We start from the raw sequence: 27,619 nt of genomic DNA on the forward strand, positions 1-27,619 counted from the left end.
CTGTATTATGCAGTGGACAAAGGCAGACACCAGCCTCAAGAACACTCAGTGAAGGCTCTCACTATTCACCAGGGCCTCATAAAGGGCATTGGCTCCGGGGGAAGACAGGGAAGGACTCTGAGACGCAGCCAGGGCTGGCACAGGATTGAGGCACAGAGTAGGGGCACAGGAGGTGCCGGCAAGCATGGCCATGCCTGCCCTCCTCACACTTCAGAGGGGTGTCTGCAAAGGATAAACCCAATGTGGTGGCTCTGACCTGTCATAACTGACTTGGTAACCAAGCACTGAATGCATCTGCGCGTAGGAAGACCAAGCACATCTGTCAGGAATGTAGAGGGAGGGGAAAGTTTGCTTTGGACGGGCTCAGTGACTTCTCAACGTGTTAAGGTGATTTTACTTAATTAGCGTGTTCTTTCACCTTGGTCTGGAACAGTTTTGCGAGTTTAATCCGCCAGAGCAGCTGTTCTCAATGGAGGTGCCCCCAGTAAATTGGTATGTTGGAACGAGCTGGAAGGGGTGCGGTAACTTCTCACTAAAATCACCAAAAGTGGGGCAAATGAAGCTACCATAATTTTTAAAGTAAATATGGTAAAAACTTGGATACTTAAAAATAGCACCCCCTCCAAGGGAAAAAAAAAATCTCCATTTTCTTCATTGCTGTGACATATGACAGTTTATTTATTTTTTTATTTTTGGGGCACACCTAACCCAATGGGTGTTCCCAGCTTGGTAGCTATCATTCCATTCCTTGTTGTCCCCCTCAAGAAGGAAATACAAGATAATGAGAGAGCAAGTATTGTAGGCGTTATTTTCCTTCAGGTTAATTCTAGGCTCGGTGGAATCAGTGCTGAGACTGATTGATAATGTCTGCCTCGGAAAGGGGTGTGGCAGTGCATCACCAGATGTTTGCCATTTTGAGTTGAATCATTTCTACAAGTTCTGTGGTGTTGCAGCTCTTTATTTTTTTTTTTTAATTTTATTTTTAAACTTTACATAATTGTATTAGTTTTGCCAAATATCAAAATGAATCCGCCACAGGTATACATGTGTTCCCCATCCCGAACCCTCCTCCCTCCTCCCTCCCCATACCATCCCTCTGGGCCGTCCTAGTGCACCAGCCCCAAGCATCCAGCATCGTGCATCGAACCTGGACTGGCAACTCGTTTCCTACATGATATTTTACATGTTTCATTGCCATTCTCCCAAATCTTCCCACCCTCTCCCTCTCCCACAGAGTCCATAAGCCTGTTCTATACATCAGTGTCTCTTTTGCTGTCTCGTACACCGGGTTATTGTTACCCTCTTTCTAAATTCCATATATATGCGTTAGTATACTGTATTTATGTTTTTCCTTCTGGCTTACTTCACTCTGTATAATAGGCTCCAGTTTCATCCACCTCATTAGAACTGATTCAAATGTATTCTTTTTAATGGCTGAGTAATACTCCATTGTGTATATGTACCACAGCTTTCTTATCCATTCATCTGCTGATGGACATCTAGGTTGCTTCCATGTCTTGGCTATTATAAACAGTGCTGCGATGAACATTGGGGTACATGTGTCTCTTTCCCTTCTGGTTTCCTCAGTGTGTATGCCCAGCAGTGGGGTTGCTGGATCATAAGGCAGTTCTATTTCCAGTTTTTTAAGGAATCTCCACACTGTTCTCCATAGTGGCTGTACTAGTTTGCATTCCCACCAACAGTGTAAGAGGGTTCCCTTTTCTCCACACCCTCTCCAGCATTTATTATTTGTAGATTTTTGGATCGCAGCCATTCTGACTGGTGTGAAATGGTACCTCATAGTGGTTTTGATTTGCATTTCTCTGATAATGAGTGATGTTGAGCATCTTTTCATGTGTTTGTTAGCCATCTGTATGTCTTCTTTGGAGAAATGTCTATTTAGTTCTTTGGCCCATTTTTTGATTGGGTCGTTTATTTTTCTGGAGTTGAGCTGTAGGAGTTGCTTGTATATTTTTGAGATTAGTTGTTTGTCGGTTGCTTCATTTGCTATTATTTTCTCCCATTCTGAAGGCTGTCTTTTCACCTTGCTAATAGTTTCCTTTGATGTGCAGAAGCTTTTAAGGTTAATTAGGTCCCATTTGTTTATTTTTGCTTTTATTTCCAATATTCTGGGAGGTGGGTCATAGAGGATCCTGCTGTGATGTTGCAGCTCTTTAATTTGCTTTGTGTTCTAGTCACCTCTGTTGTAGTCATCTGGAGGACTGTATCTTACACAGTTTCGATTCCCTCTTCTCACTGAGCCCCAGCCAGGTCCTGCACCAAAGAGGCTTAATAGGCATTGCCAGAACTCAACAGACTTCATACACCATTTAGCTGAGTGCATCTAATCTGGGTTCTCTCTTAAAATTATGGAACAATTATACAAAAGTGATGCCCATGGCAACTTGTATGCATATAACACTCAATACAGAGGAGGTACACAAAATATTTTTTCTCAGTAATTGTCCTAATAGAAGAGAATACATTTTGATCAATAGTAAAGCTGTATTCAGCCAGAAACTTGAGGGAATACAATGTTATTGATTTTTTTTTTTTTTTTTTTCAGAGCCAGTGCTTTTAGGAACCCATCAAGTACACATGGCCACTTTTCTGACTTGGTAAACACAGTCCACAGGACAAAATGGAAGCTGCGTGACCATCTCATAGTCCTCATGCTAAAGATTATCTGGATGGGACAAACTGGGTTAAAACTGTACGAACTCAAGAGGCCACCAAAAATTTCTCTTAAATAGATAAACAAACACCAGCCATCCTGGGCTCTCAGAGAATTTTGTTGATACTGACCTCTTTATGAAAAGACCAGGTAAAAGAAAATAATTCAATAATTGATCATTTTGTTAAGGCAGGGACAAATAATTCTAGGTTTTTCCACATCTAGCAACCCAAACATGAGTAAGAAGTTAGAACTCTGAACTATAGAACATCTGATATACCATTTACTCTTTCTTGGCTTTGCAGGTACCAAGCCTGGATTAACTGACTTAAAAACCTCACTTCCTGGTATTTATGGTTCCCTGAAGCTTCATTCTTAGGAGAAGGCAATGGCACCCCACTCCAGTACTCTTGCCTGGAAAATCCCATGGACCGAGGAGCCTGGTGGGCTGCAGTCCATGAGGTCGCTAAGAGTCGGACACGACTGAGCGACTTCACTTTCACTTTTCACTTTCATGCACTGGAGAAGGAAATGGCAACCCACTCCAGTGTTCTTGCCTGGAGAATCCCAGGGACAGGGGAGCCTGGGGGCTGCCGTCTATGGGGTCGCACAGAGTCAGACACGACTGAAGCGACTTAGCAGCAGCAGCAGCAAAGCTTCATTCTTAAAGCATTTGCAAACAACTAGTAATTACCTTGAATAAGGCAGTTCCACTTGTTCTGTAAACTGACCCTCAGCTTGTAGAATTATATAAAGCAAACAAATAAATAAAAATAATTACTACTGCAAGATGTTTGAAGGAAATTCTTCTTTTGAGAGGTGACCTACTGAGAGCATGGAATTTGGAGCTCAATTACCTGAATTCAAATTCAACTCCAACATTTACAAGCTGTGTCCTTGGACAAGTCTTCAGCCTCTGTGATTCCCTTTCCTCACCTGTAAAAAAGGACAATCTCAGAAAATATTGCACCTTCTGGTGTGTGGATAGGATGCCTGGAAAGTCATTACAAGGCATGGCTGGAGCACCATGCTACCTGATGTGAAATCACTAAAATAATTTAAGTTGTCTTTTTCTAATCAACCAATTAAAAGTTCTCCCTGAATACTGGATTGAATGCTGTACATGCAAAGCTCTACCATGTGTCACTGTTCTTTAATTATAGATGAATGACATCATCGCTAATTATTAGAGAAATGCAAATCAAAACTACAATAAGGTACTACCTCAGATGAAGCAGAATGGCCATCATTAGAACATCTACAAATAACAAATGCTGGAGAGGATATGGAGAAAAGGGAACACTTTTAAAACTGTTGGTTAGAATGTAAATTAGTGCAGCCACTATGGAGAACAGTATGGAGGTTCCTAAAAAAAACCCCTAAAAACAGAGCTACCATATAATCCAACAATTCCACTTCTGGGCATATATCTGGACAAAACTATAATTCAACAAGGTACATGCACCTCTATGTTCATAGCAGCACTAGTCACAATAGCCAAGACATGGAAGCAATCTAAATGTCCATTGACAGATGAATGGATATAGAAAAGGTGCTGTGCTGTGCTTATATACATATATATATGTATACACACACACAGTGGAATAGTACACATTCATAAAAAGAACGAAGTAATGCCATATGCAGCAACATGGATGGACCTACAGATGTTCACACCGATTGAAGTCAGACAAATACAAATATCTTATGATATCACTTATATGTGGAACCTAAAATATGACACACATGAACTTATCTATGAAACAGAAACAGACTCACAGACAGAACAAACTTGTGGTTGCTAAGTGGGGAAGAGTCAGTGAGGGATAGATTGGGAGTTTGGCATTAGCAGAGACAAACATATATAGGATGGATAAACAACAAGGTCCTACTGTATAGCATATGGAGCTATATTTAATATCCTGTGATGATAAACCATAATGGAAAATATGAAAAATAATATATATATACATACATACGTGTGTGTGTGTGTGTAACTGAATCACTTTGCTGCACAGCAGAAATTAACACATTATAAATAAATTGTACTTCAATAAAATTTTAAAAATTATAGATGAGTGAGGTCTGGTTCTCACCACATCCATACCTGCAGAGTCAATACTCATATGCATGTGGCTTTCCAGCTACATGATCCATAGTTATGTTTTCACTGATAACCAAATTCTAAAGTTTAAAGTCAGCCAGTTCCTTAAAAAGTCACTCCAAACTGCTTTTTTCTTTTTTTTTTTAATTTTATTTTTAAACTTTACAATATTGTATTGGTTTTGCCAAATATTGAAATGAATCCACCACAGGTATACATGTGTTCCCCATCCTGAACCCTCCTCCCTCCCCATACCATCCCTCTGGGTCGTCCCAGTGTACCAGCCCCAAGCATCCAGTATCGTGCATCGAACCTGGACTGGCGACTCGTTTCATATATGATATTATACGTATTTCAATGCCATTCTCCCAAATCATCCCACCCTCTCCCTCTCCCACAGAGTCCAAAAGACTGTTCTATACATCAGTGTCTCTTTTGCTGTCTCCTATACAGGGTTATTGTTACCATCTTTCTAAATTCCATATATATGCGTTAGTATACTGTATTGGTGTTTTTCTTTCTGGCTTACTTCACTCTGTATAATAGGCTCCAGTTTCATCCACCTCATTAGAACTGATTCAAATGTATTCTTTTTAATGGCTGAGTAATACTCCATTGTGTATATGTACCATAGCTTTCTTATCCATTCATCTGCTGATGGACATCTAGGTTGCTTCCATGTCCTGGCTATTATAAACAGGACTAATAGTATATATATATATATATATATATATATATATATATATACAGTATATATAAACAGTTCTAATAGAACTGCCTTATGATCCAGCAATCCCACTGCTGGGCATACACACTGAGGAAACCAGAATTGAAAGAGACAAACTGCTTTCATACAAAGGTGACGTGGGTCCATCCCAGAGGCAGAGTGGACCTAGACAGCAGGTACTTCAGCCTGAGAACTGGGAGCATGCAGAGGCAGGAGCCCAGATCAGAGCAGCCATGAAGCTCTGTGACAAAGGGGAAGCTGTGGAAGGCAGCCAGAGGTCAGGCTGGCGGCAACAGTGCCAGACCACAGGTGAGAGCAGCAGGGAACAGATCTAGGGCGGTACTGAGCTGTAGCACGTGCTAACTACTTTACCTGTAAAAGATGATGGAGTCCTTGTAACAATCCCAAGGGTAAGTGATGTCACTCTCCCCACTTTGTGGATGAGGAAACTGAGGTTCATAAAAATGAAGCATCTTGCACAAGTTCACTTCCCTTCTGGCAATCAGCAGACCTGGAACTAAATCTAAGTCTGTCTGACACAAAAGCCCAGGCTTTTGACCACTCTGCTGAGGTTCTAACAAGAATGGATTACACCTGCTGATGGATTAATTACATCCAGTGAATGTAAGTTTTAGGCACTGGTCTCAAGATTTATATTTCAATACAAATGTAATTTGTATTTTTGATTTACAAAACATAAATGTAAACTATATTTAATATATTTTATATTTTGGTTATGAAGGTTTTGTTTGTTTTTCAGCTGCACCAGGTCTTAGTTGTGGCAGGCAGGCTCTTTGGTTACAGCATTTGGGATCTAGTTCCCTGACCAGGGATCAAACTTGAGGCCCCTGCAACTGGAAGCATGGAGTCTTAGCCACTGAACAACAAGGAAGTCCCTTATTTATGTTTTTTTATTTTCAACTGTGGAACAAAAGCTTGAGTTGTAAATTAATTTTTATTGTTTTCATTTAAGTATAGTTGATTTACAATGTTGTGTTAATTTCTGCTGCATAGCAAAGTGACTCAGTTATACATATATATATTCTTGTATATTCTTTTCCATTATGGTTTATCACAGGATATTGAATACAGTTCTCTGTGCTATACAATAGGACCTTGTTGTTTATCCATCCTATATATAATAATCCGCATCTACTAATTCCAAACTCTCAACCCTTCCCTCCCCCAAGCCCATCCTCCTTGGCAAGCATGAGTCTGTTCTCTATGTCTGAGTCAGTTTTTGTTTTGGGTCCCAAATTAAAAGGACAGGAAGCAGAAGGAGGAAGAGGGCTGGGTGACTGAATGTGGGTGAGGTGTCTAAGACCAGGTGTGCTGCAGGGGCTTGGTTATATTTTTAGGATGACCAGAGTAACTGATCTAAAAAGGTCAGGAGGCTAGGACCCACTTCTTCCAGAGCCAGTGAGGAGGACCTGCTCAGGCTGCCTGGGTCCCCTGCCAGGCCTATTTCCAGAGCCAGCACATACTTGACCAACGTTCTCATCAACTAACCCTGTGGGCTGGAGCACCCCCTGTACCCTACCGCCCCAAACTTCAGACAGATGCATGCGCCACACTCTTCCTCCTGCTCGCCACCTTCTATCCTGCCTTGGAACCTTCCCCATCCTCCACCCCTCCATCATTTGGCCCATGTGATGCTGCTGAGAATAAAAATGGCAAACACATTATATCTGCTATCCACACACACTACACATCTTAACTCATTTGATCCTATTTCCTGAGCATTCTAGAGTTTTTTCCTAAATAATCCTCTCTTTGCTCTCATCCCAAAGTACATTCTTAAGTTCCTTACATATTTTCTTCTGATGTTTTCGACCACACGGCGTGTCACTAGAAGGTGTCCTTTCTGTCGACAGACATGCAGTGTTGGGCTCCCTCCTGGATTCAGGGTCACCCCTGCTTTAACCATTCCCCCATCCCACCCTCCCACCCACCTCCAAGAGCCCTGTTCTGAGGCATCTGACGTTCTTGTTCTTTCCAAGCCCTAGGAGCTTGCCTGTGAATTTACCTCTCTTTCCTTCTACGATCTTTCTTTCCTCTCAATCACATATTTGCAGAATTGTGACTGTCCTTCAAAATTGGCTCTAAACGTTGCTTCTATTTTTTTTATCTTTAAGGCGTAAGGTTATCAGCCCTGAAACCTGAAGCTGGCCACAAATGGCCTCATCTCCCTCCTCCCTGGCTCAGGCAATGAATTCGCATGTAAACTGGGAAGGACCCCAAATGGCAACAGCTGCACCCCACAGGCTATCACTCCCTTCACACTGAACAGGGCCTGTGGCTGGTCTCCTCTGCTTCCTTCCATCCCCTTCAAGAAAAAAGAAACACTCAGCAGACTTCCATCGACCTCACCCGGCCAGAGGACAAAGCAAAGAAAATCTCTTTATGACACATGTCACTGTGAAATCATTCTCGTGGTTTTGATAAATATGAGGTGTGCTGAAATTAAAGATCATAAATTTGGGCACTGAGAAAAGATGGCTTGGATTTAATAGAACAAACTGCTGCATGAAATCTGTCTTCTTAAAGTTAATTAAAGGAAGTAGAAATGGTCATCTGTTAGCAGAATCTAGCCGTCCAAGGAATAGTTTGTGAATATAAATGTAGAAATGTATGTACACAATTTGCACACACAGGTAGGGATTGTATGTGTGGATATACAGTGTGTCTGCACTGACAAACAACATCTAGTCCAGAAGACACTGCTTCAGAGAAGATGAATGGCCAACAGGCACGTGAAAAGATGCTCAACACCACTAATTATTAGAGAAATGCAAATCAAAATTACAATGAGGTATCCCTCATGCCAGTCAGAATGGCCATCATCAAAGAACTACAGATGGTAAATGCTGGAGAGAATGTGGAGGAAAGGGAACCCTACTGCACTGTTGGTGGGAACGTAAATTGGTATTGCCACTGTGGAGAACAGTATGAGAGATTCCTCAAAAAAATTAGAGTTGCCATATGATCCCATTCCTGGGTGTATATCCAGACAAAACTATAATTCAAAAAGATGCATGCACTCCTATGTTCACTGCAGCACTATTTACAATAACAGCCAAGACATGGAAACAACCTAAATATCCATAGACAGACAAATGGATAAAGAAGACGTGGTACATATATACAATGGAATATTAGTCATAAAAACAGTGAAACAATGCCATTTGCAGCAACATGGATGGACCTACAAATTATACTAAGTGAAATCACACAGAAAGACAGACACCAGATGATATCACTGATATGTGGAGTCTAACACACGATACAAACGAACTTATCTATGAAACAGAAACAGACTCAACAGACATGGAGAACAGACTTGTGGCTGCCAAGGGGAGGGGTCGGGGAAGGATGGAGTGGGAGTCTGGGATTAGTAGATGCAAACTCTTATATACAGAATGGATAAACAAGGTCCTACTGAGTAGCACAGGGAACTATATTCATAAAGGAAAAGTATATGAAAAAGAATGTATATATATATGTATAACAATCACTTTGCTGTACTGCAGAAATTAACACAATAATGTAAATCAACTGTACTTCAATTAAAAAAAAAAAAAAAACAGAAAACAAAACACAGGTTGTGTGGAAACACTCCAAACAAAGCTGTAGGCATGGCTTGGTTGTTAAGCTTGGCCCCCACCATGGAACCAACATTACTCTGTGCTGTTGGGGCCTGGACTCTGCAGACTCAGTTTCTGCTTTTGCAGGCTGCCTCCCAATTAGTATCCACCAGCAGGGGACCCTAGAGGGAGATAGGAGGTGGAGGATGGAGGAAGGAGCAAGCCCCTTCTGGGGTGCTTCCTATCTTGTCAGTTACCCACCAGGGCCCCTCCCTCTGGACCTAGACCCTGGCAGCTGAGTCCATCAGCAGGTAGGCCCTGTCTTCAACCCTCTCCCCACACCTAGCAGGAGCCTTAGCAGTCCTGCCCTCAGAGCCGTCGGCCCTGATCCAGGTGGTGTCCCGTCCCTGAGGTCTGTGTCTGAGTTCTGCAGCCCCTCCCAAAGCTTCTTGGTCTGGAGACACTGCCCTCTTCCCTTTGTTCCTCCAGCCCTGGCATAGAAGCTGCTTTCTGCACTTGCTATTCCTCTTTCATTTCAGGGTCTGCCTTATGAGTTGTGAGTTCTCTGATACCTGCTTAACCGATTTCCTATATTAAATTCTCTCTGCTAAATAATTAGTGTTGTTTCTAGTTTCCTGACTAGTTTAAAAAATTAGGGAATCAAATTATATGCATATGGAATACAATCATATGAAGCTATGTAAAAACAGATGGGGAACAGAAAAAAGTATTAGGAGGAAATTTACCCAAATCCTAATAAGTGGTGGTATTAGACAGAGAGTTAGGCTTATGACAATTTTTTTTTCTCCCTTCATTTCTACTTTGGAGACTTTTTTGATAATGTGATTACATTACTTTCACAGTAAAAATGTATATCTTTTTAAAATTTTGGGTAATAGTTGCTTTACAATGTTGTATTAGTTTCTGCTTTACAGCAAAGGGAATCAATTGAAAATATACATCTTTATATATTTTTTAAATAGAGAATTCAGTGTCCAGTACGAGACTATGTAACCTGAATAAAGTTTGGCTGATAAAACCAGATGAATTATAATCTGGGTAATGAAAAGTCATCGAAAATATGATCACAATTCCACCGGGGATATCTTCGGAAAAAGAGAAGTGATGTCACAGCTCTCCAAGGCAGTGGGTAATGGTACAGTTCAGAAATAACACAATCAGAAGATTGATATGAGTCTCCAGCAAATTCTACAACAGCCAATTACGCAGAGGACTTGAGAACCCTGGGAAAAAGCTTGGGTTTACAGACACCAAATTCTGCCAGATTCACCTCATTTCCTTTTTTGTTGGGTTATTATATGGGTTGATCATGTATTCACTTATTTATTCATTCGTTCATTCATCCAACAGACATTAATTACATAAATGTTCCAGGAACTATGTTCCAGGAACTGTCTTGGCAATGAAGACAGGAATATAAGCTTCTCATAGGAGAGAAAGGTACATGACATTCAGATGCTGTCAACATATGTCCTAGAAAATAAATCATTCTAATTTAAGCTTTTTATTTTACCCAATAATATGCAAAGCAGACATCCATATTTTATACCTGAGCCTCACACATCAGTGTCCCCCCCAGCTCTCACTTCAGGTGGAGGATGAATTACGGGGACTGGGCAGGATGAGGGGGAGGGTTTGGGGCAAGGCATGGGTGGGGTGAAGGAAGGTTCAGGGGTGGGGAGGGTAGGTACCATCTGGCAGCCCAAACACATAAAAACAGGCAGCATATGTTTGTCGCACTTGCTCATCACAGCAGGGGCCATCAATCATTCTCAATAAGATGTCTGCTCACTGTCTTGATGTCACATGAAACTTGAACGGTCCACGTATCAGATTTTCTGATTCTCCCTTAAAGCTACAGTAGTCAGATGCATTTACTTTCTTTTTTTTTCCAAATGGAATATGTTTATTTTGCTTTAAAAGCAATGGGCTGAATTGTGATATCCACAATCTACTGCTAATAGTTTCAAATCATTAATGGCTGGCTTGTGTTTCCTATGAAGACCAATTTCCTATAACCCAGGCAAGCTTGGTCATGCTGGTTTAATCAGTCTGCTTCTCTGCCTTTTGAGAGGATGCTTACAGGAATACTGCAGTGCCAAGACCGGCGAGGAACAAGGGCTCTGAAGGATGCTCCCAGTTCAAATCCCAGCTCAGCCCCTTCCTAGTTCCATGAAGCCTGAACCAACCACTGAAACGCTGCCTTCTCTACAAGTGGATGATATTGACCACCTCAGGGTCAGAGCCATTGCACTACCCTACAACCAAAGCCACCATGCATGTCAATACTTGCCAGTAATGAACAGATTGAGCTGACTAGCAATGAAACCCATTCCATGTTTGATGTGGACAATATGCTTTTTGGGGTATTCTTTCTGATTTGATTGTCCTTATTAAATATATACAGGACATCAGAAGGAATAATTTGTCCATAGATGATCTTTAATTCTCAAGTCTAAACTTAAATAATTCTTTGTTCTTTTGGTACTCCCTATTGTGTATATTGATCTTTGTTTAAATTCTAAAACTCCATTATGGTGAGGGTTGCGAAGGTAAAGACTAAAACATTTTCGAGGTTAACCCAGATTTAAATGTTCAGTTATCTTTATTCTTTTTTCCCTCTGGATAAAGAGGCTGCACCCATAAAAATTACAAGCCAGTGGGAATGAATAAAGTAGAAAGTGAAAGTTTCCCACAATTACCAGTGGGGAGTATTGAAGATGGAATAAGGACGAGAGTTTGGTTGACCATGATCCTTGGTAGTGAACAGTGATTTTAATTTTTGACCTAGCTACATTAATATGGATGAGTCAAAATGCTCTGCTTCAGGGAAGGGAAGACCCCAAAGGAAATCTTTGTAATAAAATGTTCAAAGACTCTAGTGGGACAATAGCCAAGACATGGAAGGAACCTAAATATCCACCTACAGATGAATAGATAAAGAAGATGTGGTACATATATACAAGGGAATGCTAGTCATAAAGAAAGAATGAAATCATGCAACAACATGGATTAACTAGACATTAGCATACTGAGTGAAGTCAGTCAGAGAAAAAGAATTACCATATAATATCACTTATATGTGGAATCTAAAACACAACACAAAGGAACTTTTCTATAAAACAAAAACAGACTCACAGACATTGAGAACAGACTTGTGGTTGTCAAGGGAGGCTGAGAAGGAAGGACTGGAAGTTTGAGTTAGCAGATGCAAACTGTTACATATAGGATGGATAAACAAGGTCCTACTGTATAGCACAGGAAACTATATTCAAAGTCCTGTGATAAATCATAATGGAAAGAATATGAAAAAGAATGCAAATATAACTGAGTCACTGAGTTATACAGCAGAAATTAACACATTGTAAATCAACTATACTTCAAAAAAAAAGACTCTCATGTAAGGTAAAGAAGAAAACAGTGAGCATCAGGGCAGAGTTGAAGAGGAACGTTTGGGGAGGTGTGAGGCTCAAGACTGAGGATACTTAATTACTTAAATAGATCAATGAATTGCCCACATAAAGCACCACTTTTCCTAGTACTGAGAATTTTTTTCCCATGGATTTTCATAAAGGTGCCACTGAGTGAAGCAGTGACATGTCCCAGCAGCCTTTAAAAGTACAAAAAGCAATGAGTTTTGTGAAGATGTTTCTTGTATCAACTGTCAGGGAGATGAAGTCAAAATACCATCATCCAATTCAGGTAAAAGAAATGCTATGGGAATAAAAATTATGTGGTCTCTGTGTATAATTTATCCAGGAAAAATTTTAGAGCTGTAGTTCTTAACCTCTTCTGAGTTGTGGTCAATTTTGGAAAATGTTCCATTCATTTATTTTTTAAAACAAACATGTGTAGAGTCTCCATCCTATTCCAAGCGATGGCAGCTGTGGGAACGTGCTGCTTGGATGGTCTAGCGTGGGGGAACAAAGCTGCTTCTCTTCCAGACTCACCATCACGTTCACACCAAGGCTATAGCCCCCTGAGCTGTTCCTGATCCCAATCAGTGATGGAGCCCAGGCGAGAGGACCAGATAGAAATAGTCCCTGCCCTGTGGGCGATGACTATATTGTGGAAGCCATGCTAAGCATTTGGAACTTTATCTCCCCAAAGGTTTTTCATGTTTCATTTTGTTTTCTAACGGCAAAAGCCTTAAAATAAGAAACTTTAAGCAGAAGAGTGTCACCATCAGGTTGACGGCGTTTGTCTGGGTCAAAATGTTTGACATTTGATAAAGTTGGACAGGTGGCCGCCTTGGAGCCCCATCTGTCTGAAAGCAGGGACTCTTCTCGGAGTGTTACATTTAGCCTAAGCTTTTGAATCAATTGCACTGGAGGGGGTAAATGTTGCTGAGACAGAATCAGTCAAAAAACAGGTGGGAAGTGAAGAATGTTTTTTATTTAACTCCATCGAGTTTGGGTGCAGCTGATCTGTGTTTGAAAAGCTAGAGTAAGCAGGCTTCCAGTCGGCCAGCAGGACAGAGAGGCCACAACGTCCTTCATTTTCACTCCTTCATCAACTCAGTCTCACAACTCCTTGTTCTCAGTTGCTGGACATTCTGTTCCCTTGCCTGGACAGGCTGTCTTTCGTCCAGTCTAACTGAAGCTGATCTTTTAAGTCCCAATGGTAACGCCCTTTACTCCAAGAAACCACCTCCTAAGCTGGGTCACGGAGAAGGCAATGGCACCCCACTCCAGTACTTTTGCCTAGAAAATCCCATGGACGGAGGAGCCTGGTAGGCTGCAGTCCATGGGGTTGCTAAGAGTCGGACATGACTGAGCGACTTCACTTTTACTTCTCACTTTCATGCACTGGAGAAGGAAATGGCAACCCACTCCAGTGTTCTTGCCTGGAGAATCCCAGAGAAAAGGAAGCCTGGTGAGCTGCCGTCTATGGGGTCGCACAGAGTCGGACACGACTGAAGCGACTTAGCAGCAGCAGCAGCAGCAAGCTGGGTCAGGTGCTGCTGCTCTGTGCTCCCAGGGCACAATACATATCCTATCACTGTTATACTTTATTTTTTATTTATTTTTCTTTTCCATTATGGTTTATTACAGGGTATTGAATATAGTTCCCTGTGCTATACAGTAGGACTTCGTTGTTTGAAAATGAAAGTGAAACTTCATCCTATATAGACTAGATTGCATCTGCTAATTCCAAATTCCCAGTCCATCCTTCCCCCACCCCTTCTCATTGGCAACCACAGTTCTATTATCTATGTCTATGAGTCTGTTTCATAGGTAAGTTCATTGGTGTCATATTTTAGATTCCACATGTAAGTGATAATCATATGGTGTTTGTCTCTTTCTGACTTACTTAGTGTAATAATCTCTAGGTCCATCTGGGTTGCTGCAAATGGCATTACTTCATTTTTTATGGCTGAGTAGCATTCCACAGTATATATACACCACATCTTCATTATCCATTCATCTGTTGATGGACATTTAGGTTGTTTTCATGCCTTTGTTATTGTGAATAGTCCTACTATGAACACAGGAGTGCATGGATCTTTCTGAATTACAGTTCTGTCTGGATACATGACCAGAAGTGGGATCATTTAGCTCACTGTAGAAAGCTTGCTTGAAGGGTCACCATCTGTGTTAGGACCAGTCATGCCTTCCAGTAGGGCATACGTTATACCATAGTCTATGCAAATAACGTCCCCTGAAGTTGGTCAGTGCACACCCTGTGCAGCTGTACGTCTCGACCCTGACTGCTTACTTTTTGTATATCTTCTCCCATTAGACAGACTACTCCAGAAAGTTCCGGATCATGTCTCCTAGCACTAGTGATGGTAACTATTCAGCTAACAAATCTATCCAAGTTAATGCATCTAATGGTGAAATGGAATCCCACCCCCTTGGATTATTACACCAAAAGTTTTTCTAGGCAATGTGTTCGTGATTGGATTAAATTAGTAAGATCCTCAGTGGCATATTTGCATTTCTGTCTTATCCACAGCAGCATTAACATGACCAGATTTCCCACCTCCTCTATTTCCTGACAACTTTCATCAAACTGCCCCTTTTATCAAAGGACATGAGCTAAGACCAGTTTCAAGGGCTAAGCAATCTGCTGACAGAGGATGAAAGGAGGGAGTCAAGGACCAGTCAGAGAGAAGTTCCACCCACAACACAGGTATCCATCTCAGAACCCCCTGCCCTCCCCATTTGCAGGGAGTCTGACACCCAGCTCCAAGCAGGACCCAGTGTCAGCCCCAGCATCAGTTCCCAGACACCCTCCCCCACAACAACAAATTATGGAAACAGAAAAGATAATGTAAGAATTCAGAAAAATCGTATCCTGTTTCCTCCTCTAACTCAAGCTATTTACTTTAGGGATGGTATGGGGAGGGAGGAGGGAGGAGGGTTCAGGATGGGGAACACATGTATACCTGTGGTGGATTCATTTTGATATTTGGCAAAACTAATACAATTATGTACAGTTAAAAAAAAAAATCCCCTGTATGAAGAATGTCTTTGGAGAAAAGTCAAGAGACCTCAGGTTGGGCTTATGCTGGTTTGGAGAAAGCGGCAAGACAATTGACGGTCACATTTAAAGGGTAGTTGAAAATAAGGGCTACAATTTGGGGGCTGAGTGTCCCAGAAAGTGGATTTGTTATAATAGCTAAGAGAGAGGAGGAGGAAGAATAGTGGTATAGAAAGAAATGACAAACTCCTGGAGGGTCCTGTACATGACTATTCACTTGTCTAGCTATATATACTACAGTAAGTCCTCTACATACAAACATTCAAGTTGTGAACTTTCAAAGATGTGAACATGTGTTCCATCCACATCAGGCATGAGTGAAATTGTAGCTTTCCCTCCATCTCCTGTTGCTGGCCATCTCCCACATCCTCTCTCTTCTCCAATCAGTAACTCTTCTTGCCTGTTCACTTGATGCCAGCCCCTGTATGCCTGCTGTTGTTCTGTACTATTCAAGGTACTGTACTGTATGATTAAAAATGCTTTATTGTTTGTATTTGTCTTATATGTATTATTTGTGTGAAAAGTATTATAAAACCTACTACAGCACAGTAATATAGGCATCACCAACTCAATGGACATGAGTTTGAATAAACTCTGGGAGATAGTGAAGGACAGGGAAGCCTGGTGTGCTGCAGTTCATGCATTCGCAATGAGTCGGACACAACCTAGTGACTGAACAACAACTATATAGCTGACTGTGTTAGTTGGGTGCCCAGGCTAGCTTTGTCGGACTTATGAACAAATTGGACTTAATGAACATGCTCATGGAACAGAATTCATTAGTATGTAGGGGACTTACTGTATCCAGAACCAACCTCTTCCTAGTCAAGCCATGTCTTCAAAGACCAATCAACAGATAATAACAAAGTACCCATCCATTCAAAAAGTAAGAGGGATAATCTGCAACTAAGAAGAACACACACATAAAAATGACCTGAAATGATAAATCTCTGGTAGGAAACATGCTTAAAAATGTGTTCTAAATATGTCAGTATTTACCATAAAATTGACGAATGCTTTCTTCCATCTGAAATTAAATTTTTCAGTTTAAGACAACTCAGTCTGCTGAAAAGACCATTTATTCACTAAGAAAGTTATTCCCTTGCAACATTAATCATCTTAAGCTCAGGTTTCTCCAGAGGGTTAAGCCCCACTTTGCTAGAGGAAAGAAACAACTTAACTAGATGAGCATCCTCACTAACACTGTAGAATGGAATTTAGAAATAAGATCTATGTAATGACTACCCCTGGGCACCATAATCACCCACAGGCACCATTTTCACCAGTGGAAAAGATGGCATCTGCTTTGGGTGCAGTGAAAACTACATTAATGAAAATGAGCAGGTTGAACTGTTACGGAATACTGATGGAATTCGAGGAAAAAGCCGTACTTGTGAGCAGCTTAGATAATTGGAAGATCCTGACTGACATTCACTATCGTAACGATGACAGAGTTAATTCCAGAATTTCACATAACAGTGTAGCGTGTTGAGAAAAGTGAATAATCCTTACTCTTTCTGACACCCCGATATGCATTAAACATTTTCAATAATGCTCTTAAATCTGAAACTATTTGAAACTATGGATTGAGTCTTGGCTCTGGCAAAATCTGTGCCATCAGGAGAATTCTTTATGCATCTCAGTAGTCTTTGCACTTAGTGAAATAGGCATTTTGGTGTTTTACCCTTTTACCCCACAGCAGAGACAGCAAACATGGCACCAAGACCTCCTCCTTTTTCCCCAGCAGGCATCACTAGTCAATCTCGGCATACTTGCTTACTAAGCCCAGACCAGTCTTCCAGAGAGGACACTTTATTGAGTGGCCAGTCAGTCAGTGCTTGGGTGAAACCTATTTGCCATTTCTGTCCCCCCAAATAGCTCTACAGACCTGTTTTAAAAGGTCAGCTACATTCCATATATTCAGCTTTCTATAAAATTCCTTTTTGTGACTGTCCAAAGTGTTTCTCAATAGGCTACTTGGAAACCAGATGGGATTTCACATAATTAAAACATCACCAATCTTTTAACCTGATACAGGTAGAAGACAAAACATGATAAAATGAAGAGTCAGCCAACTCATTTATAAAAACCTTAGTGATACTTTTTATAAATATATTTTTGTATAATGGAGTAAACCCATAAGCATGGTTAAGTTTTATTGACCTGTGAAATATTAGTATCTGGAGGATATTAATTCATCATACTTTTTAAAATTCAAGCAAAGCTGACTTACAATATTGTATTATTTTCAGGTGTAGAGCACAGCAATTCAGTATTTTTACAGATTATATGCCATTAAAAGTTTCTACAAGATACTGTGCTGTACAACATATCCCTGTCACTTATCTATTACACTTTAACATTGAACTTTTTGCCACAGTGGTAGCTATTATGACATCACAAAAAATAATCATCTTTAAAAAGTCTTATTTAGTAAGCTTTTCTATATTACAATAAAATGCAAAGTAACTTGATTAATCAGTAAATTTTATCAGCAAAAGCGTAGCTTCTAGTGTCATGATTTATCATATATACCTTTATTCTCAAGTCCATTCTCAACAAAATTGTTTCTAGGAAAGGGTAACTTCTGGCTTTAAACATCATCAGCCTCAAATACTGTGATCATTATTTGTTTTCATCAGAATAGTTGAATCTTAAGCCCAAGGCTACTAAAAGCTTATACTGATAGCAGGAAAATTACCCAAACAGGACTGGAAGACTTCTTAGCTTCTTTTCCCATCCTTAACCTGGGGACCATCTACTTCTCAGGATGTGGGAAAAGCTTGTAGGCAAGGTGGCCACCAAGAGGCCTCCTAGGGAGAAAGAGGGGGAGGAGGCTGCCTACTGTCCCTCCCGTGTCACTGTCTCTCTTCTTCTTCTCTCCTATCTCTTCTCTTTTTCACTGAACCCCAGTAAGCAATGGAACAGACGTGGGAGGCATGACGTGTTCATTTAAGGAAATCAGTGAAAGTCACTCAGTTGTGCCCAACTCTTTGTGATCCCATGGACTGTAGCCTGCCAGGATCTATGTCCATGGAATTCTCCAGACCAGAATACTGGAGTGGGTAGCCATTCTCTTCTCCAGGGGATAGTCCCAACCCTGGGATCAAACCCAGATCTCCCGAATTTCAGGAGGATTCTTGAGCCACCACATAAGGAAAGGATCTATGTAAAATGGAAAGTCAAAACTCTATCACACATGCTGGGTGGAAGCCAACTCTTTAAGGTAAAGGCAAAATACAAAGCACCTCTCCATTTGCACTGAACATGGGAGCTGAGTGTTTGCTGAATTCTCTTTTCTGCTACATGAGCATAAAACCACCGGAGAGCACAGGAACTTGTCTCCTGCCCCAGACACACTGGGAAAACAGCTGTCAGACCTAAGGGACTGTATCTGAGGCAGGAATGTGAAATGGGGTTCAGCTCACCCATTAGCAGTGCTGGGGGATCCAGCTGGATGTGGCCTGTTTTCTTATCTGTAAGATGGGGTGATGCTCTTGCACTGCCTGCCTCACAGCATCCAGGGAGGTGGGGAGGGGAGAGAAGTGACGTCATGCATGTGAAAGTGCCCTGCCACTTAGGGTAAGAGTCCCCAAAGAGCCATGGCAGTGCTAGGTATTGTTTTATGGTCATCCTCATCCTCTTATGTCTATGATGTCCTGATAAACTTCAGGATATACAACTCCTTCTTCATATTCAAACCAGATGAAAGAGAGATTTAGATAAAGTGCAACACTGTCAAGCTCACCTGGGTTTACTTCCAACCTCCATGTTGCCAGTGGTTCTCAACCCTGATTCAACACTCAGAATCTCAGAATCAATTGTAGGTTTCAGCTTAAATAGATGCACAGACATATAGAAAACAAACTTATGGTTACCAAAGAGGAACGGGGGAGAGATAAATTAGGAGATTGAGATTAACATACACACACTACTACATACAAAACAGATAACCAACAAGGACCTACTGTATAGCACAGCAAACTCTACTCAATATTTTGTAATAACCTATAAGGGAAAAGAATCTGAAAAAGAATATATATTCTTTTTTAAATTTATTTTTTATTGAAGTGTTGTATTTTATTTACAATGTTGTATTATTTTTTGCTGTACAGCAAAATGACTTAGTTATACATATATATACACATTCTAGAAAAAGAATATATGTTCTTTATTATACATATATATATATATATATATATATGTTTGTGTTTGTGTTAGTCACTTAGTCGTGTCTGATTCTCTGTGACCCCATGAGCTGCAGCCTGCCAGGCTCCTCTGTCCATGGAATTCTCTAGGCAAGAATACTGGAGTGGACTGCAATTTCCTTCTCCTACACACACACACACACACACACACATACATAAAACCAAATCACTGAAACTAACACTATTTAATGAACTATAATTCATTAAAAAAAAACTTGAAAAAATAAAATTTTCATTATATACTGAAATAACAACAAAAACCCATACATTTAAAAAACTATTTATTTATTTGGCTGTTGTGGCCCACAGGCTTCTCTCTAGCTGTGGAGCTCCAGCTAGAGCTGCCCCATGGCATGTGGGATCTTAGTTTCTCCATCAGGGGAGGAACCCATATCCCTTGCCCTGGAAGTAGATTCTTAACCACTGGACCACTTTCAGGGAAGTTCCCCAGAAAAACCCATACATTTTTGAAACACAGAGAAATCATGCACAAGCTTTAGCCCAGGACTGGAGAGGACCCAATGGCTTATATTTTTTTTTTTACTATTTTCTTTTAATTAGAATATAATTGCTTTACAAGTTTACAATATTGTGTTACTTTCTGCTATACAACAACTGTGAATCAGCTGTATGTATACATGTATCCCATCCCTCTTGAGCCTCCCTCCCACCCCACCCCCATCCCATCTCTCTAGGTCATGGCAGAGTGTGGAGCTGAGCGCCCAGCTTCTATTTTTAAAAGTTCCACCAGTCATCCTGATGCTCAGCCAGGGCTGGGAACCACCCACAAGGTGATGCAAGCCAGCTGTACTAACCCTACACTCCACTCAGACCCCAGAGCTCTTTCTTCCAAGACACAGGTCTGTGCAATGGGCAGCGAGGCTGTAAAATTCCACTGGCACTGCCCTCCTCCTGGCCCCTCCTTCCTTTTCTTACCTTCCCAGTGTCGATTCGGCTCCCATCCCTCCTCTGTCTCTAATTAACTGTGATGATGACTTGGAAGAGGAGCCACCTGAAATGAAATGTTGGCACCCATCTCTTAGCATCTAACATCTAACACAATCACCATGAGTAGTATAATGGCTAATGAAACTCGGAAAGAAATTTATTGTACAAAAAGATAAAAGCGTGCATTTAAGTAAGTGCCTGGGATGACATTTTGCTGAATTCCAATTTTAAACTCAGCATTGAATTTATGTGGGTTTTGTTGTTTTTGGTTTTTTTTGGTTCCAGGTAACGACTTCATTGGGGCTTCCCTGGTGGCTCAACAATAAAGAATCCTCTTGCCAGTGCAGGAGATGTGGATTTGATCCCTGGATAAGGCAGATCCTCTGGAGGAGGAAATGCCAACCCACTCCAGTATTCTTGCCTGGAAAATTCCATGGACAGAGGAGCCTGGTGGGCTACAGTCCATGGGGTTGCAAAGTCGGACTCAACTGAGCCACTAAACAGTAACAACAATGACTTCATTAGCAAGATGCAACTTCATTGATTAATTCCTTCCTCTTGGGTGAAAAAATTTTATTATTTTAAATGGTTTCTCTCCAACTCACCCAGTCACTGGCATGCATAATTTTAGCAGAGTTCATTCTCATCAGCTCCATCCTAGAAAAAGACTTTTTAAAGGTTTTTTAAAATCCCTCCTTTTTTTCTTGAGCATTTTTAGTTAAATTAATCTTTCTGTACCTTTGCTGTTAAAATCTTCTCTGGTGGGTACAGGTAAGACCATTAAACTGACTGCTAACATTTAGAATGTTCTTGTTCTTCTCATTTCCCCAAAGTTTTTCAGCACATTCACACAGTAATACTTCCCAGCTGGTAATGGACCCCGCTTCTGGAAGAGGAAAAAGCAAGAAACCCAGCCTGGCTCCTCAGCTGCATGTTATTACCTGATTCCCAATTCACAGGAAATGAACAATCATTTAGTCTTGACAGGTACATCCAGAAACTGTCTTCCTTTTCAACCTGAACAAAAAATCAGGGCCTGCAGAAGTTAAGCATTAGTCTTAAAGTACGCTTCCTAATCTTTTTTTCCCCAGTTGTTATGAGGATATCTTCTGAAAGCTTTTGAAAACACTCTGGAAAAATGCTGCCAACAGGCTTAGAAACCCAGGAGGAAAAAATAATCATCCAAAGAAATACTTTGTGTCCAGGAGGCTATGTAAGTGAGTGGTCCCTTGTGAGTTGGGAAAGTTTAAAATATGTGATGGTAATTGGGGCGTTAACCTGAACAGCCTCGTTAGTAGATTCTTAGACTGAAGAGGAAAGCGAAGTTGTCAGCAGCAGACCCCGCACGCACCGCCCACCGCCCCCACCCCTGCCCCAAGATCAGTCTCGATGAACGAAAAGCAATTATATGAATGCCAGAGAGGTTTTCTCTCCTTTATCCTGATGGATTTCTCCCTCGACTGAAAACATTTCCATTTTCTGTAGTTTTCCAAAGTAGGAATAAATCAACGTAAAATAACACTCCTCCTCACCTTGCAGTTTTTCACAGAGCCCCACCAGAAACCTGCCTTACTCCCCACACAACCTCAATGGCTAGATGGATGCTGGACCCCTTTGTACAGGTGACAAAAAGGGGGATACGGGAGGCTTCACAGGCTACCCTTCTCCTCAGTGGGAGCTCCTGGCCGGCAGCTGGCCCTCCTGGCTCCTCAGCCAGTCCTGTTTAGTCTATTTAGCTGAGGATTTGAAAATACTGACTCCAGCTTAACTCGCTTTGCCCCCTATTATGGGCCATTTGTGTATGTCAGTCTTTATCTCTGGACCTGAGTCAACCTTCACCCCTTTCTCCCACCTCCTCCTGTTTCAGAAAGAAAAAAAAAAAAAAAATCAAAGCCTAAATATGGAACACATGTGCCTTTCGGCTGGGCTGTAGAGCGGGGTTGGGAAAATGGGAATTGTCACTGGCCCTCTGTCCCCATGTGCCGACCTGCCCTCACACCTGGGTCCCCCTGACACTGCTGCTGGCCCCAACTTGAGCCTGCTAACCATTCAACATCCACCTTCCAGGGTCTGCCTTTTCTCCAACTTTCATCTTTTGAGGCTTCTCTGTGTGTCTGCAGGTTGACTTTACCAGCCTGTGAAAAATCCAATTTGCCTGAATTTAGGGTAGATTTGGAGGCTGGTAAGGCATCTTTGACATTAAGATCTGGAATCTTCTGCCACCTCTCCGACTGAATGGCCGTGGGCAGCCATGACTCACCGTGAGGTCATACATTCCCAGGCAAGGTTTATAAGTAACCGGGAGGCTGAGGTGTTTGCAGGTGCCTTCCAAACTGCGCGTCCTCGTTCTAACTCACTCCACGCTGCCCTGGCATCTTTTGAAGTAGAACTTCATGGGGTGAACAGGAAGACTACAACATTTTTATTATCGTTGGCTTCCTTTGCTGAATTAGCGTTTATATTTTCCCAGTAGAAATCCCCAAATTGAAAATAGAGAGGTGTCAGCTAGCACCACTTTAGTGAAGGTTGTGTCAACATTTCCTATAAACCTTGTTTTTCTAGGGTTTATAACTAGACCATAAAAATGTGCTCAGCGATGAAACTTGGCTTAGAAAGGAAACCTGGGAGCAAATTTTGCAGAATTTGAAGAGGGGGAAAATAAGTTCAGCTATTTTTTTTTAACATGTGCCAGTTCTAAACTGGAACTGATGGGAAGGTGCATTTTCTCTGTGTGTGATTCAGATGGAACTGCAGATTAAAAGAAAAAAAAAAAACCTCAAGAGATTATTTCATTAATATGGGCTAATCGCACTTGTTAATTTTTAAAGAAGATGTTAATGACTGAGGTGTTGAACTCTAACCCTCTGAGCCCACATCTGCGGGTACCAGTTTTGGCAAAGCCGTTAGCTGCACATAATAACGTGATTTGGCAACTCACCCTCACACCTTTTAGTGCAGGAAACCACCAACGCTTCGAAGGAAAGAATCCTTCCTGACAAGAGGTTAATGGGCCGTTTCAAAATGCATACTCACTCAGAGTAGCATCATTTTACTCATCTTTACTTAATCTGCAGGTCCCATTTATCGGATGACCCCAAAAAGCAGCTCCCATAATGTTCGTAGAAAGGTAAGCATCTGACCCCTCCGAACGTCTGCCTTTTCCTGCCGTCGGGGCTCGTCCTCTGCGTGGCCAGCAGCTCCCGGCTCCCTTTGGCTGTGCTTGCAGGTCACTGGTATGTTGGAGGCAGTCTGTCATCGTGCTGCCCTGTGCCTGTGATGCCCTGGCCTGCATCTATTTGTCTGTCTCCGGCCATGGACTCCGGGAAGATGGCAGCCACCAGGGGCAGGCGTATTACGGAGGAAAGGAAGAAAGTGCTGGACTCAACACCAGAGAACCAAGTAACATCCGCTCTGGCCTTCCCCAACACTCAAGTGAGAGGCTCATGGAGAGAGTCCACCGAAATCATGTAAAGCACTTGTAAAACTGTAAAGTGAAAGTGACGTCGCTCGGTCGTGTCATGTCCCACTCTTTGCGACCCTATGGACTGTAGCCTACCAGGCTCCTCAGTCCATGGGATTTTCCAGGCCAGAATACTGGAGTAGGTTGCCATTTCCTTCTCCAGGGGATCTTCCTGACTCAGGGATTGAACCTGGGTCTCCGGCATTGTAGGCAGACGCTTCACTGTCTGAAGCGTTCTCCAAATGGAAGCAGGAAGTGCCTGCCTCAGCATCAGTATCCAAGATGTCTGGGGGCGTTGTGAGGAGAGTAAGGACCCGCCCTCCCCCAGTTGGCGCATGCGTGGACTGGGCTTCCTAGCACTGCACGGCACCCACGGACACCCCAAACTGGCGTTATTTCTTCAAACTACATTTTCTTCTTCTTTTTCTCCCACTCGTTATGAATCACTGACCACCATTGTGAAAGGAGAATGTTCCAGGGCTTTGGCTGTTCCTCTCTGTGAACATAACCCCCCTCCTGGTCCACATGCCACTTTGATGTTACCTTCTTCTGCCACCCCCCACGCCCGCAACATGACCTCGGGGCCTTCTGCTTGCTGCAGGCATACTGTTTTTGGTACTTCCACCTTTTCTCTGGGACTGTCGCCCACTGTCCTCCACTGCACCCTCGGGCTCCTTTCCTCAAGGAGAAGCTGGCTACACACCTTGGGTATAAGTGATCTACATTTGGGGCGGGGAACGTTCCCCTCCACCCCCTCAAGGGAGATCTGTGAAATGCCATGAGGGTGGTCAGTCCTCAGAAGGACTGGGCCTGATGTAAAGCTCGGCCGTCGGCATCTTGAAATTCCTTATACATTCTTAATAAGGAGCCGGCTCCATATTTTCATTTTGGGCTGAACCCTACAAATTATGTAACAGGTTCCTGTCCAGCTCTCTTCCTAGCTGGCCCTGACAACCGGGAACAATCCTGCTGAGCGCTCCAGACGACCATGACCAGGGCTGCAAGGTCTGGGGTCACCACTCCCCAGCAGCAGAGGAGTTTTAGAGCCAAGCTGGCTGTGCCTACCCTGGGTTGGTGTTTGCCTCGCGTCCTGGAGCCTCTCCGCCACCCCCCACCCCCGACACCTGCAGCCTTGAGTCCTTGTGAAACAACAGCCAGACCCTCTGTGTAGCATTTCCAGCTCCTCTTCCAGAAGCCTGGAGGCGGATGCGGCCACTTGTAGTGTTCAGCAGAGTCCTGTTTCAACATGAGGGTGGCAATGCACGTGGCAGCCGCGTGGGGAGTTGAGGACCATCCCTCAGCTGGATGCCCTTTATATACCCAACAAGGCTAGCTAAATGGTAACCGTGTGCCAGGTCCAGTTCTAGGCCCTGGGATGCATCCATAGGCCAGCAGAGCTGTTTCTGCCCCACGGGGAGTTCATGTTGCAGGGGCCGAAAATGGACAACAATGGACATCATAAATGGCTGAACCCGTGGGTTGGAAATGAATGAGGCTACGGAGAAACAGACCACAGGTAAGGGATGAGGAGGGAGGGCTGCATAAGGAAGGGGAAATCAGATGCAAGGTTTGAAGGAGTTGGGGATGCCAGACCTGTGAATCTGGAGGGGAGGAGCCTTTCCAGCAAAGCTTGCAGCTAGAGCAAAAGCCCTAAAAAGGGATGAGCAGGGCTGAGGGGGAAGACCATGTGGCTGGAACAGATGAGAGGAGGGGCAGGAGATGAGACCAGAGAGGGGCAGAGACACCAGAGGAGAGGGGTTGTCACCCTAGCCTGGAGCAGTGGGATGCCAGGACTTGACTCAAAGCTGCTTGCCTCTGTGTGAGGACAGAAGAGCAAGCACCAGGAGGGGAAAGACCAGCTAGAAATCTTCCGATAATACAGAAGGAAAATGTGCACTCCTCTGAGAATTCCTTTTTTAGTTTGTACAAGACAGGGTGCGTTTCTTTAGTGTTGGTCTGCTAAAGTCTAATCCTATTCTGATGTGTGCTCTGAATTCATGCTTGTTTGTGTCCCCAGTATGGATAGAAAGACAAGAGCTGTCAGTGATTGTGGGTGTGGTCCGAACCGGCCCGGAGGGGAGGATGAAGAGTGCTCCCGGAGGAGAGCCTCCACTTGATCTGGGTGACACAGCAAGAGCCCCGCCCAGATAAGTGGTGGGACCACCACCTGCAAGCTGACTTTGAGAGATGCTATCACTTCCCCCTCCTCAGACCCTCAGAGCCCTTCCGCCCAGTCTCAGGCCCCAGCTGCTGCCTCATCTCTTCCCACTTCTTTCTCAGAGCCTCCTGGTATGATGGCTTCAGCAGTGTTTGCAGTTAAATCCATCCAACCAAGGCCTGGGAGGGCAGTCCCCTTAGCTAAAGATTCTTTAAAAAAAAAAAAAAAAAGGCTAGCTTTTCACCTAGGCATCTTATAAATACACAGTTGGGGGAAGGTTCAGACTTCATGCCTCCTAAAGACCCCCCCTTAGGCCTGGAATGCCCCCAGCCCCCCACTCCCCTTTCTTAGCAGCTGCATCTGTACCATTTGACTCACCCATAAGCTGGTTTCAAACGAGTCCCTGTGGACAATAACTCAAGTCTGTAAAACACCCTCGCAGGCAGTAAAACACAGGTCTCTCTAAGGTCAGAGAGCTCCCTCAGCAAGAAAGTCAAGTGGGCGGTGCCTGTAAACAGAAAGAACCAGGCTCTGGGCTCTCTGCCCCGCCCATTGGCACACCTGGCCTGCAGGTACAGGTAAGCAGGGAGGGAGGTGATGTAGAAAGGCCTGGCTCTCTCCCTTTTGTTCATGTCCAGCATCTTTTTTTTTTCTTTCCAGTACATTGCTGGATCTGTTAATGAAAATGAAACCTTTCACACCAATCCCAGATTGTGTCCAGAATCAAATAAGAAAATTTGCAAAAGTGCTTTGTAAACACGAAAGCGCTCTCCAAAATGAAGACAGGATCATTATCTGGGAAAGCAGTCTCCAGCATTCTCCTTTCGTGTTTGGAAATACCATGTTGAACACCTTCCAAACAATTAAATCCCATCAAGCTGTTCAAATGGTTGTGTTCAAATAATCTGCCCAGACTCTCCCTGCATCTCTCCCTGGGGGGCTGCTGGGAGGCAGGGCTGGCTATATCTTCTGCTGTGCCAGGATGCTGGGTAATGGACCTGAAGTCAGAGCACCCGCTCTGTGGGTGACCTGGGAAGTCACCTAACCTCTCAGAGGTTCCACTTCCTTATCTGTAAAACGTCCCACCTACTTTACAGGGTTTTGGTAGAATCACAAGTGACAGTGCTCAGGAAAATCGTCTCTAAATTGGACAGTGCAATGCCAGTTGCCACGTCAAAGGCAGAGTCATCAACAAATGGAACCATAATGTTATGCTTATCAGCATTTTTCTAATAATTCTGAGATCCAA

General features: G+C 42.8%; 1 long non-coding RNA gene across 1 annotated transcript; it reads right to left on the minus strand.

The window, feature by feature from the left end:
* Nucleotides 1-2,183: 2,183 nt before the first annotated feature.
* Nucleotides 2,184-27,619, minus strand: LOC113903516. Its single transcript, XR_003514158.1, has 3 exons — nt 26,749-27,619; nt 3,532-3,610; nt 2,184-2,274 (listed from the first exon to the last, which is right to left on the minus strand). It is a non-coding gene; the product is annotated as an uncharacterized LOC113903516 (long non-coding RNA).

The sequence above is a fragment of the Bos indicus x Bos taurus genome, chromosome 13 (assembly GCF_003369695.1).
Source record: "Bos indicus x Bos taurus breed Angus x Brahman F1 hybrid chromosome 13, Bos_hybrid_MaternalHap_v2.0, whole genome shotgun sequence".
Taxonomy (NCBI): Eukaryota; Metazoa; Chordata; class Mammalia; order Artiodactyla; family Bovidae; genus Bos; species Bos indicus x Bos taurus.